Source organism: Triticum dicoccoides, chromosome 3B (genome assembly GCF_002162155.2).
Source record: "Triticum dicoccoides isolate Atlit2015 ecotype Zavitan chromosome 3B, WEW_v2.0, whole genome shotgun sequence".
Classification (NCBI taxonomy): domain Eukaryota; kingdom Viridiplantae; phylum Streptophyta; class Magnoliopsida; order Poales; family Poaceae; genus Triticum; species Triticum dicoccoides.
This window is the reverse complement of record NC_041385.1, coordinates 647,891,294-647,903,260: the sequence shown is the minus strand read 5'-3', so window position 1 is coordinate 647,903,260 and position 11,967 is coordinate 647,891,294. Positions and strand designations below refer to the sequence as shown.

The following is an 11,967-nucleotide window of genomic DNA, read 5'->3' as shown; positions in this document are numbered from 1 at the left end:
TCAGCAGACGACAAAGAGCTTCGACTCAGTGCCGTCCGCCGGCGGACGACAAAGAGCGCCGTTAACCTCCTAACGGCTCTGAGCCACCCCACTGCCGTCCGTTGTCTTTGCCGTCTGCTGGCCTCAGATGGCGGACGACACAATCCTTTGCCGTCCGTTTCTAGGAAGCGGACGGCAAAGAATGCCTTTGCTGGCACCTGTTCAGACGGACATTTTGCCGTCTGCTGGCAGATGTCAAAGGTGTTTGCCGTCCGGGATATATGCTTTTGCCATCTGCCATGGCGGACGGCAAAAAGCTGATTCCAGTAGTGTTTGCCTCCTTCCTCTCCCTTTCCTGCTGCCTCTCGTGGAGGGTGGCGCGTGCTTCTGATTCCGGTGTGTGCGTCCGAGCTGGCGGGGCGGGCACAAGCACCCCCCGCCTGTCGGAACTGCGCATGGGCCGGGAGGGGTCAACGTTGATGTTCATGTTGCGCTGGCGGGGAAGCTGCATCTGCGGCAAGGTTGCAGATCCGAAGCTGCCCTCGGTATCCACCTTGGACCGCTCCAAGGCGATGCAGAGGGCAAGCTCATAGTCCAGATCCATCTCGTAGGCGGAGCGGCTGTCGGAGCTCGACATTGCATCGGGTTCGATCGGAATCAGAGCGGGGAGAGGAGAGGATGGAGCGGGAGAGGAGAGTGCGAGTGAGATAGGGTTTCAAAGCGATGAGCAGGATGGGATTTTTTGTGGGACAACCATGGGATCGGTGGTGGGCCGTGCTTGTCAGGCGGACGCGCCCGAATATGCCCTGGCCACCCCATATTCGCCCAATTTTTAGGCTGGATATGAGGGTTGCTGGTCAGCTTAGAAGTTTGAGGCCCGTTTTAGACGTCCGTCTGAATCAAAAAGTCGTGCCCGGTCCGTCCGATCGTTTCAGACTGGTTTGTGACTCCCAGGTGTAAATGCTCTTACTCAAATTTGACCAAGATGTCAAAGATGTTGCTACAACGACTATCAATGACTCGATGTACACTGGACCGGAGATCCCCAAAAGAATCAATCAAGGTCTCCAAAAATGCTATCCATTAATCTAATTTTTATTGACACATTATGTTTGCGAAGAACCCTTGACTTTATGAACAAAGTCTTCCATTCTCTCCTTAGTATCACATTTTCACGCTATCATCTATATTGCACAAAATGTCCGATGAAATTACTTTGTATAATAAGCAGTTGGATCCGTGGGTAAATGACCATATATATAATTGTTTGTTTGTTGTCCAAAATTTGAATGATATAAATATGAGGGTCTATCTTACTTGCCCATGCACGATCACAATCATATATCAATCTTAAGTACACGGCTGAAGCATACGACCAGGAAGATTTTCTCTCTCCATAAATGGGGGTGTAATCTTCGGATAGGATCTACCATACCATAGGCCAGATTGATTTATTTTGCTATAAAATGATGTTTATTTTTGGTTGTGTTGGACTTGTTGGCTGTGTGCATCATGCTAGGCAGAGACCGGACATTCTTCTGATGTGGTTGTATCACCTTGATATATCAATTCAATGAAACGTTCTTTATCGGGGGAAAGACAATCTTAAGTATCATTTTTCATGAAAATTCTAAAGTATCGTTGACAAAGCAGAATCATTATGTTGTTCACCCTTTTAGGAGAGTAAGTATGCCAAGTAAAACATCACTGTAAAGCAATATTCCCCACAACAAATCATGGTGAGTTATCCGGTTCTTAGAGTTGGGCATCCAAAGATCAGATACAGTGCCAGGATAAATGAGGCCGGCATTTTGAATGTTAAGACAGTCATGCATTTTAGTCCAGAAATACAAGTACTACCTTTGGAATTCTAACATATAAGGATGCTGGGCGACCCACCCTCCCGAGCTCTCCCTCGATTTCGCGTCGTTTTGACCCTTCGATCGGGCCTGGTCTGGTCAACGCTGTTGTTCCAGCTGTTTGATTTTTACAGCCCGTTATGACCCAGAGTTGCTTCGTGGGCGACGATGACTGATGGGTGATGTCTACTACACAACCTTCTTCTTGTAGACGTTGTTGGGCCTCCAAGTGCAGAAGTTTGTAGCACAGTAGAAAATTTCCCTCAAGTGGATGACCTAAGATTTATCAATCCGTGGGAGGCGTAGGATGAAGATGGTCTCTCTCAAATAACCCTGCAACCAAATAACAAAGAGTCTCTTGTGTCTCCAACACACCCAATACAATGGTAGATTGTATAGGTGCACTAGTTCGGCAAAGAGATGGTGATACAAGTGCAATATGGATGGTAGATAAAGGTATTTGTAATCTGAAATTATAAAAACAGCAAGGTAACTAATGATAAAAGTGAGCGTAAACGGTATTGCAATGGTAGAAAACAAGGCCTAAGGTTCATACTTTCACTAATGCAAGTTCTCTCAACAATAATAATATAATTGGATCATATAACTATCCCTCAACATGCAAAAGAGTCACTCCAAAGCCACTAATAGCGGAGAACAAACGAAGAGATTATGGTACGGTACGAAACCACCTCAAAGTTATCCTTTTTGATCTATCTATTCAAGAGTCCGTAGTAAAATAACACGAAACTATTCTTTCTGTTCAATCTATCATAGAGTTCATACTAGAATAACACCTTAAGACACAAATCAACCAAAACCCTAATGTCACCTAGATACTCCATTGTCACCTCAAGTATCCGTGGGCATGATTATACGATATGCATCACACAATCTCAGATTCATCTATTCAACCAACACAAAGTACTTCAAAGTGTGCCCCAAAGTTTCTACCAGAGAGTCAAGACGAAAACGTGTGCCAACCCCTCTGCATAGGTTCATGGGAGGAACCCGCAAGTTGATCACCAAAACATACATCAAGTGGATCACGTGAATATCCCATTGTCGCCACAGATAAGCACGACAAGACATACATCAAGTGTTCTCAAATCCTAAAAGTCTCAATCCAATAAGATAACTTCAAAGGGAAAACTCAATCCATTACAAGAGAGTAGAGGGGGAGAAACATCATAAGATCCAACTATAATAGCAAAGCTCGCGATACATCAAGATCGTGCCAAATCAAGAACACGAGAGAGAGAGAGATCAAACACATAGCTACTGGTACATACCCTCAGCCCCGAGGGTGAACTACTCCCTCCTCGTCATGGAGAGCGCCGTGATGATGAAGATGGCCACCGATGAAAGATCCCCCTCCGATAGGGTGCCGGAACAGGGTCCCGATTGGTTTTTGGTGGCTACAGAGGCTTGCGGCGGCGGAACTCCCGATCTATCTTCCTTCTTCGGTGGTTTTAGGGTATATGGAGATATATAAGTGAAAGAAGTCAGACGGGGGACGCTTGAGGGGCCCACGAGACAGGGGGGCGTGCCCAGTAGGGGGGGGGCGCCCCCACCCTCGTGGCCTCCTTGAAGCTTCCCTGGCTTGCACTCCTAGTTCCATGGATTGCTTCTGTTCCAAAAATAAGTTTCCCGAAGGTTTCATTCCGTTTGGACTTCGTTTGATATTCCTTTTCTTCGAAACACTGAAATAGGCAAGAAAACATCAATATGGGCTGGGCCTCCGGTTAATAGGTTAGTCCCAAAAATAATATAGAAGTGTATAATAAAGCCCATAATCATTCAAAACAGATAATATAATAGCATGAATGCTTCATAAATTATAGATACGTTGGATACGTATCAGCATCCCCAAGCTTAATTCCTGCTCGTCCTCGAGTAGGTAAATGATAAAAGAAAGAATTTATGAAGTGTGAATGCTAGCAGGTGCATAAGTTTGATCAATGATAATTTCAATCACCTTTCCTAGCATATGTTTATATGTCATAATAGTAGCTCATCTCATAAAACTTTTCATGATCAAGTAACAAGCTATTCACATGTTAAAGCATAGACCATAAACTTTCTCGAAAACTAGCAAACTTCATTCTTAGTCATCAAACAATTGCAATTTATCTTATTTTCAAGAATGTTCTATGTTAGAGCTTTGATTTAGCAAACTCCACATGCTCAACTATTATATAGTCTTCTACAATTGCTAACACTTACGCAATACTTATGGTTATGGAGTTTTAATCGGACACTGAGAAAGATAGGGGCTTATAATTTCGCCTCCCCACATATTCACCTTTGGGTGATGTCAACAATAATAGTTCATGCTAACTTACATCCAATTGGATATATATATATCAGGATCTTTCCAACACGAGGTGCTTGCTAAAGGATAAAATGAAAAAAGGGAAAGGTGAAGATCACCTTGACTCTTGCATAAAGTAAAAGACATAAAGTAAAAGATAGGCCCTTCGCAGAGGGAAGCAGAGGTTGTCATGCGCTTTTATGGTTGGATGCACAAAATCTTAGTGCAAAAGAACGTCACTTTATATTGCCACTTGTATATGGACCTTTATTATAAAGTCCGTCGCTTTTATTGCTTCCATAACAAGATCGTATAAAGCTTATTTTCTTCATACTAATAAGTCATACATATTTAGAGATCAATTTTTATTGCATGCACCAATGACAACTTACTTGAAGGATCTTACTCAATCCATAGGTAGGTATGGTGGACTCTCATGGCAAAAATTGGGTTTAAGGATATTTAGAAGCACAAGTAGTATCTCTACTTGGTGCAAGGAATTTTGGCTAGCATGAGGGGGAAAGGCAAGCTCAACATGTTGGAATGATCCATGACAATATACTTTAACTGAGATGTGAGAAAACATAGCCCATTACGTTGTCTTCCTTGTCCAACATCAACTCTTTAGCATGTCATACTTAATGAGTGCTCACAATTATAAAAGATGTCCATGATAGTATATTTATATGTGAAATCTCTCTTCCTTCAATATTCTTTCATGAATTATTCAAATGACCAATACAATGCTTGCTAACCTCCATTAAATTTACAACCTCTACTTCTTATATGTGAAGTCATTACTCCCCATGGCATAAGCATATGAATCATATATAATTTCAGATTTATGATATTCAACTCATTCAACTATTTACTCATAGGATATAAGTGAAGCACAAGAGTAAATGACAAACTACTCCAACAAGATATAAGTGAAGATCAATGAGTAGTTAAATAATTATGTAACTATGTGAAGACTCTCTGTCATTTAAGAATTTCAGATCTTGGTATTTTATTCAAGCAGCAAGCAAAACAAAACTAAATGACCTTGCAAGGATAGCACAACTCATGTGAAGAAGCAAAAACTTAGGTTCAACCGGTGCTAACCGATAATTGTTGAAGAAGAAAGGTGGAATGCCTACCGGGGCATCCCCAAGCTTGAGCTTTTGTGTCTCCTTCATTCCTTTTAAATCCCGATTTCCTAAATTTCAAAGACTTCATCCACACAAAACTCAACAAGAACTTGTGAGATAAGTTAGTATAAAACAATGCAATAACCTTATCATTCTCTATTGTAAAACATTACTAAGATTACTATTCAACATTGAATACTAAATGTCTCTACATATTTAATACTCCTATCCTCAAGTAGAATCGTTAAACAAGCAAACATATGCAAACAATGCAAACATAACAGCAATCTGCCAAAACAGTATAGTCTGTAAAGAATGCAAGATTCATCATACTTCCCTAACTCCAAAAATTATAAGAAAAATATGACGCTGTAGAAGATTTATCAGAGCTCATTATGCAAAAAGATTCAACATTATATCACTCTCTGACTTTTCTAGGGAAGTTTTGCAACAGCGGTAAACTTTCTGTTTTGGAACAGCAACATGTATACTTGCAAAATAAGCATGGTAAAGGCTATCCTTGACATTTTTTTATTGAAAATAAAGATGCAAAACATTATTCTAAATAACAGAAAGCAAATACTAACAAAATAAATTGACGCTCCAAGCAAAACACATATCATGTGGTAAATAAAAATATAGCTCCAAGTAAAGTTACCGATAGACGAAGACGAAAGAGGGGATGCCTTCCGGGGCATCCCCAAGCTTAGGCTTTTGGTTGTCCTTGGATATTACCTTGGGGTGCCTTGGGAATCCTCAAGCTTAGGCTCTTGCCACTCCTTATTCCATATTCCATCGAATCTTTACCCAAAACTTGAAAACTTCAGAACACAAAACTCAAAACAAAACTCGTAAGCTCCGTTAGTATAAGAAAATAAATCACCACTTAGGTATTGTTTTTAACTCATTCTAAATTCACATTGGTGTAATATCCACTGTATTCCAATTTATCTATGGTTCACACCCTCCGATACAACTCATAGATTCATCAAAATAAGCAAACAACACATAGAAAACAGAATCTGTCAAAAACAGAACAGTCTGTAGTAATATGTATCAAACTTATACTTCTGGAACCCCAAAAATTCTGAAATAATTTTTTTGACCTGAGGAATTTGTCTATTAATCATCTGCAAAAAGAACAAACCTAAAATCACTCTCCAGTAAAAAGTGGCAGCTAATCTTGTGAGCGCTAAAGTTTCTTTTTTTTTACAGCAAGATCATATAGACTTCACCCAAGTCTTCCCAAAGGCTCTACTTGGCACGAACACTAATTAAAACATAAAATCACATCTAACCAGAGGCTAGATGAATTATTTATTACTAAACAGGAACAAAAAGTAAGGACCAAAAATAAAATTGGGTTGCCTCCCAACAAGCGCTAACGTTTAATGCCCATAGCTAGGCATGGTGATTTCAATGATGCTCACATAAAAGATAAGAATTGAAACATAAGAAGAGCATCATGAAGAATATGACTAGCACATTTAAGTCTACCCCACTTCCTATGCATAGGGATTTTGTGAGAAAACAACTTATGGGAACAATAATTAACTAGCATAGGAAGGCAAAACAAGCATAGCTTCAAGATTTTCAACACATAGAGAGGAAACTTGATATTATTGCAATTCCTACAAGCATATATTCCTCCCTCATAATAATTTTCAGTAGCATCATGAATGAATTCAACGATATAACCAACACCTAAAGCATTCTTTTCATGACCCACAAGCAAAATTCTTCTTATTTGGAATAGTGGGAGTATCATAAAAGACTTGAATACTATAAATTGTTTCCACATTAAAAGAGTAATGTTCAGAAAAAGGGTAATCATAATCATGACATATTTTATAAATATAATCATCACTAGTTATTATAGCATAATTTTCATCACAATAATCATCATAAGTAGCAACTTTGTTCTCATCATAATCGATTGAAACCTCTTCCAAGATAGTGGAATCATCACTAAATAAAGTTGACACTCTTCCAAATCCACTTTCATAAATATTATAAGATTCAACATCCTCCAAAATAGTGGGATCATTACTTCCTAAAGTTGACACTCTTCCAAACCCACTTTCATCAATATAATCATAAGTAAGAGGCATGCTATCATCATAACAATTTTGCATAACAAAACTTGGGAGACTAGAAATATCATCTTCATTAAACATAGCACCCCAAAGCTAGGGGCAAACATTAATTGCAGCAAATATATTCTCAAATATGTCATCCTCATCAAACATAGCCTCCCCAAGCTTGGGCCTTTTCATATCATAAGCATGATCACTCTCATCATTAATAGTATGGATAGCACCAATAGTATAGCAATTATCATCATCACAATGAGTAGTAGGAGCAATATCATTTGGGAGAGATACCTTTCTACCTTTGCTGCTTCGTCTTTTCTTTTTCTTCTTCACATTATGTGTGGGTTCAACCTTCTTCTTTGAGCTCCTTATTGATGAGATTGGTTGAATAGAAAGCTCCTCCTCTACCGGATTCATCATAAGAAATAATAGGAGGATATTGGGAAGTCTCTTCCCTTTCATTAGTATTATCTTCATCTTCTATTTGCTTTCTTTTCTTTAGGTAATTGGCAATATAAGGATTTTCAATGCAATTCACTACACAATACATATAAATCTTCTCTAGATCAATATCAAGGAATTTCTCAAGGTTAAATTCTGGAATAAGCTTAGTTGCATGTTTCAATTCTTCATAACCCAAAAGCAAACTAAGTTCATTATAATGCGCAAGGGAAATCAAGTCATCACAATTTTTGGACACGATTCGATCATGAAACAATTTGCATCGGAGATTTAAATGACCATGTTCATTGCAAAGTTCACAAGTATGACAGAGATATTTTAAATTTCCAGCACTCACATTAAGCCTTTCTTGCAACCATTTAGTTTCTAAATGCTTATGCTTCTTGCAATATCTATCTTCTCTATTTGGTGTGTACTTGCAAACCCAATTCACTCCACAAAAATCGACATACTTATAGGAGACATTTTCATCATAACTAGTGCAATCATCATTAGTACTATGGATATTCAAGGAGTTCATACTAACAACATTGCAATCATGCTCATCATTCAAAGATTTAGTGCCTTTTTATAGGTTTCTTCTTCTAGCACTTGAGCAGAATTTTCCTTTTCATCATACTCACGAAAGATATTAAAAAGATGAAGCGTATGAGACAAACTTAATTCCATTTTTTGTAGTTTTCTTTTATAAACTAAACTAGTGACAAAACAAGAAACAAAAAGATTCGATTGCAAGATCTAAAGATATACCTTCAAGCACTCACCTCCCCGGAAACGGCGCCAGAAAAGATCTTGATGTCTACTACACAACCTTCTTCTTATAGACGTTGTTGGGCCTCCAAGTGCAGAGGTTTGTAGGACAGTAGCAAATTTCCCTTAAGTGGATGACCTAAGGTTTATCAATCTGTGGGAGGCGTAGGATGAAGATGGTCTCTCTCAAATAACCCTGCAACCAAATAACAAAGAGTCTCTTGTGTCCCCAACACACCTAATACAATGGTAGATTGTATAGGTGCACTAGTTCGGCGAAGAGATGGTGATGCAAGTGCAATATGGATGGTAGATAAAGGTATCTGTAATCTGAAATTATAAAAACAGCAAGATAACTAATTATAAAAGTGAGCGTAAATGGTATTGCAATGGTAGAAAACAAGGCCTAAGGTTCATACTTTCACTAGTGCAAGTTCTCTCAACAATAATAACATAATTGGATCATATAAATATCCCTCAACATGGAACAAAGAGTCATTCCAAAGTCACTAATAGCGGAGAACAAACAAAGAGATTATGGTAGGGTATGAAACCACCTCAACGTTATCCTTTTTGATCTATCTATTCAAGAGTCCGTAGTAAAATAACATAAAGCTATTCTTTCCGTTCAATCTATCATAGAGTTCATACTAGAATAACATCTTAAGACACAAATCAACCAAAACCCTAATGTCACCTAGATACTCCATTGTCACCTCAAGTATCCATGGGCATGATTATACGATATGCATCACACAATCTCAGATTCATCTATTCAACCAACACAAAGTACTTCAAAGAGTGCCCCAAAGTTTCTACCAGAGAGTCAAGACGAAAACGTGTGCCAACCCCTATGCATAGGTTCATGGGCGGAACCCGCAAGTTGATCACCAAAACATACATCAAGTGGATCACGTGAATATCCCATTGTCACCATAGATAAGCACGGCAAGACATACATCAAGTGTTCTCAAATCCTAAAAGTCTCAATCCAATAAGATAACTTCAAAGGAAAAACTCAATCCATTACAAGAGAGTAGAGGGGGAGAAACATCATAAGATCTAACTATAATAGCAAAGCTCGCGATACATCAAGATCGTGCCAAATCAAGAACACGAGAGAGAGAGATCAAACACATAGCTACTGGCACATACCCTCAGCCCCGAGGGTGAACTACTCCCTCCTCGTCATGGAGAGCGCCGGGATGATGAAGATGGCCACCGGTGAGGGATCCCCCTCTGGCAGGGTGTCGGAACAGGGTCCCGATTGGTTTTTGGTGGCTACAGAGGCTTGCGGTGGCGGAACTCCCGATCTATCTTCCTTCTTCGGTGGTTTTAGGGTATATGGAGATATATAGGTGAAAGAAGTCGGTCGGGGGATGCTCGAGGGGCCCACGAGACAGGGGGGCGCGCCTAGTAGGGGGCGCGCCCCCCACCCTCGTGGCCTCCTTGAAGCTTCCCTGGCTTGCACTCCAAGTTCCCTGGATTGCTTCTGTTCTAAAAATAAGTTTTTCGAAGGTTTCATTCCGTTTGGACTCCGTTTGATATTCCTTTTCTTCGAAACACTGAAATAGGCAAGAAAACAACAATATGGGTTGGGCCTCCGGTTAATAGGTTAGTCCCAAAAATAATATAAAAATGTATAATAAAGCCCATAATTATTCAAAACAGATAATATAATAGCATGAATGCTTTATAAATTATAGATACGTTAGAGACGTATGAGTGGGCTTGGATAGACCTTCGATTGGCTGGATTAAATTCCCTCGCGTGAGCCACTCCTGCAGCGTCGCATGTTGCGTCGCCCGCAGACCGGGTCTTGGATTGTGGGGGCGCCGCAAGGGGTTGGCAGGCGCATCTACACCCAATTTCTGCATCTGTTTACGTGTTGTACCAATGACGGGTGGGCCGAAGCTACCCCTGGTCCTACGCGTCGGCTGCACTACCTGTATGTTCCACCATATGGGTTAGTTTTCTCGGGTCAACCGCTTTTGACGGGTTGTCCCCAGCGATTCGCGCGTCGTGCGTTGTGGACAGTGCGTCCGAGGCGTCAGCCAATGCGTGTGCACCCGGCTTCTGCACCCGCCTTTGGCGTGTCGCGATGACGGGTAGCCCGGCGCTTCTTCTGGTCCCGCTCATCGGCTGCACTCTCGTTGGGGTGGTCGCGTCATTGTGTTGGAGAGAGTTGTGAGGCTGACTCCTGCGTCGTGCTCTGCAAGAGTTCTGCGCCATGCCCCATGCCGTGTCTCGTCTACGGCAGCCAGAGCGGGCGGTGTGGGTCGCCACAACCCTCTCTTCTCCTTGCTCCTCCCTTCCTCGTCGACATAGCCGTCGCGCTCCTACTCCGGTCCCCCCCGCATCCCCAGGAGCTCTTCCGCCTCTCTGGACGAGATCCACCGCCTACTGAGGCCTTTATCCAGCCCAGCTCATGAGGAAGCCGCGGGAGGAGGAGCTCAATCGGGCGTCACCGACCAGAGAAGGAGGAGAGGCGCGGATGCCAGCCAAGGAAGCGGATTGGCTTGCCTCCGCCATGTCATGAGCGCCGCCGCCGCCTCTGCATCCGCCTTGCTCTGCATAGCACCATGTGTGCGGCGGCGGGGACAGGCAACCACAGGCTGATTTTGGGGAGCAAGCATCAAGCAATGGCCGATGCCATGGTGAACTTCCCCTCCGCTCCTGACCCCTCTCTCTCAATAATCTCCTCCCGATCTTGCTATTTATGCACCTCCATATGTAATTGGTGTTATTTCGATTTGTAGGGATTATAGCAAGCAACCGTCGCTGAGTTCCTTTTTCTTGCATAAAATTTTTCTACTGGTTCCTCAATGCTCTGTTCATGACTTTCTTCTTGTTTTATTATTTTTTTACTTTCCAATTTCGATGTAATGGATATTGATTTTGGTAGTCCAGATATCCCCTTGTATTCCTTTGGTTTTAATAAAGTAAACTAGAGCAGGGGAATGTGCATGTTCAAATAATAATGGATTTTTTTCGTGCTGCAAAATATATCTCAAAACCTTCCCATTTTTGTCTCCAGAGGACAAAGGAAATCTCGGACTAGTTAGCTTCTTTTTACAGCTCATATCCATTGAACTATATGTAGTTTTCAACTAGACCTCTTTTTACAGTTCCTATCCATTGAACTATATGGACTGTAGACGAACAACGTGAGATGAGACGCTGTAACACTGGGGCCAAACAATCATACTGCAGCAGCAATAGTCAGCCCATGATAAATCTCTGTTAAGTGCTTCTTTCTCTTTACCTCTTTACTCCCGTGTCTCTGACTTTGATTTCAAAGTAGTATATGTTTTTAGCTAGACACAGTGTTTACAGATTTGATAAAGAAGGGTAGATGAAAAATCTATCAGAAGATTTTG

The 11,967-nt window shown here is 41.1% G+C and overlaps 1 long non-coding RNA gene across 1 annotated transcript; it reads left to right on the top strand.

Annotated features, from left to right (window-relative positions):
- The first annotated feature begins 10,741 nt into the window (after nt 1-10,741).
- Nucleotides 10,742-11,510, top strand: LOC119281723. The gene is made up of 2 exons (XR_005138521.1): nt 10,742-11,244; nt 11,347-11,510. It is a non-coding gene; the product is annotated as an uncharacterized LOC119281723 (long non-coding RNA).
- The last annotated feature ends 457 nt before the right edge of the window (nt 11,511-11,967 follow it).